Source organism: Somniosus microcephalus, chromosome 20 (assembly GCF_052327205.1).
Source record: "Somniosus microcephalus isolate GS21.2 chromosome 20, FLI_Smic_1.0, whole genome shotgun sequence".
Lineage (NCBI taxonomy): Eukaryota > Metazoa > Chordata > Chondrichthyes > Squaliformes > Somniosidae > Somniosus > Somniosus microcephalus.
Genome location: NC_141006.1, coordinates 30,960,977 through 30,963,073, shown reverse-complemented (window position 1 = coordinate 30,963,073; position 2,097 = coordinate 30,960,977). Strand labels below are relative to the sequence as shown.

The 2,097-nt window shown below is 44.9% G+C and overlaps 1 pseudogene; it reads right to left on the bottom strand.

The window, feature by feature from the left end:
• Positions 1–1,119: 1,119 nt before the first annotated feature.
• Positions 1,120–1,370, bottom strand: LOC147103102 (small ribosomal subunit protein eS21 pseudogene; annotated as a pseudogene).
• Positions 1,371–2,097: the final 727 nt, after the last annotated feature.

Genomic DNA, 2,097 nt, shown 5'->3' with positions numbered 1-2,097 from the left:
AACAGGCTTAAGCTCTCTTAAGGTGGAACAGGTTACATACACAACAGGCAGCAGAGTTTTGAATGACCTCAAGTTTACGGAAGGAGGCCAATCGTGCCTGTGCCGGCTCTTTGAAAGAGCTATCCAATTAACCCCCAGTCTGCTGCTCTTTCATCATAGCCCTTCAAATTTCTCCTTTTCAGATAGTTATCTAATTCTCTTTTGAAAGTTACTATTGAATCTGCTTTCCCCACCCTTTCAGGTCGTGCTTTCCAGCTCATAACAACTTGGTTATACACCCAATCTGATTTTCATTTCCATTGGCTTCATTTTAATGGTGTTTTACTACCATATACCAAGAGGAGAATGATTTAGCCCATGTGGTGCTTCATCTGAGCACCTCACACTAACTTCCCACTTCCATCAGCGAAGATATAGCTATTTTGGAGGGGTCAGTTAGTGAGTTGCAGAAAGGAGGACTTGGTCATGCACAGAGCACGAGGAGGAACAAGTGCAGGTATATTTGGAAGAGCTACAATCTGGTGGACAAAGGACCAGCTTGACAGCTCCTTCGGCTGCTGAACCCAGGAATTTGAACCTCAACTCCTGCATACAAAATTACCTTGGTAGCTCAGCATCTTCAGTTCATGGTCATTTGAGTGTGCCATTAGCCTTTACAGTTTGGGGGTATCTATGAAGGACCAGCAGAATTGCATGACCAACGTTCCCACTCTACCAGTCCTGCGCAGCTCGGGACTGGCTTTTTCAATGTTAAATTTCACACAAACAAAACTGCGAATGGGCTGCGCAGCCCCTTAAAGGGGCCGTGCACCCTAAAAAGAATTAGAGGGATGACCACCTGACTGAACTGCAGACTGCCATGGACAGCATGATCACTACATGGCCCTTTAAAGTGCCTCCTCCCACCGCCTTATAAGAACACTTGTATCGATACCCTGTCAAGAATATTCATCGAGGGCACCTTTACCCTTCACCTCAGCTCCTCGTCAAGGAACTATCTGGAGCCTACCACCCAGTATATACATAGGAGTTAATGATGCCAAAATGTGGCTCAATGAACTGCCGGTTTTCTTTTATTTGCTTGAGTTTTACTGCACCATAACACAAGCCTTCAGCTTGTTAGGCAGTCTTGGCAACAATGCCATCAGTCTCAGCTCACTTCAGGATGCAGTCATTTGATGTGCCCATCTTATGGAGAGCTCCACAGATGGCATGGTTTTGCAGTAAACACTGAATCTTCCTGTTACTTTTTCAACTTCAGCAAGGTTGCTGTGAATGGAAACATGGTCTTTGGTACCAGGAATTGTGTTGCTGGCAGAGCATTTGCATGGAATGTAAAGATCAACAAAATCTCCCGCGTTGTGCCGCATGCTGGCTTTTATTCAGTTGCTATACAGGGGTGTCAGCTCACAAATGGCTGACACCAACCAGTTTGGATTATATTAGCACTTACACTGCCATCAGGATCCGCACAAGCTCCTGAGTGAATGAAATAACCCTTTGCTGGTAATTATCAAATAAGTCAATCGTTTATTAACCAGAACAAGGGAACATAACCTTAACATTAGAGCCAGGCCATTTAGGAGAGATATCAGGAAGTACTTTTTCACACAAAGGGTAGTAGAAATCTGGTAAACTATTCCTCAAATGGCTGTGGATGCTGGGGGGGGGGGGGCGGGGGGTGAATTGACATTTTTAAGTTTGAGATCAATAGATTTTTGACAGGCAAGGGCATCAAGGGGGGATGGTAGCATAGTATTTTTTTATTCGTTTATAGAAACATAGAAACAGAAAAATAGGAGCAGGAGTAGGCCATTCGGCCCTTTGAGCCTGCTCCGCCATTCAATATGATCATGGCTGATCCTCTATCTCAATACAATATTCCCGCTCTCTCCCCATACCCCTTGATGCCTTTTGTGTCTAGAAATCTATCTATCTCCTTCTTAAATATATTCAGTGACTTGGCCTCCACAACCTTCTGTGGTAGAGAATTCCACAGGTTCACCACCCTCTGAGTGAAGAAATTTCTCCTCATCTCAGTCCTAAATGTCCTACCCCATATCCTGAGACTGTGACCCCTCGTCCTGGACCCCCAGC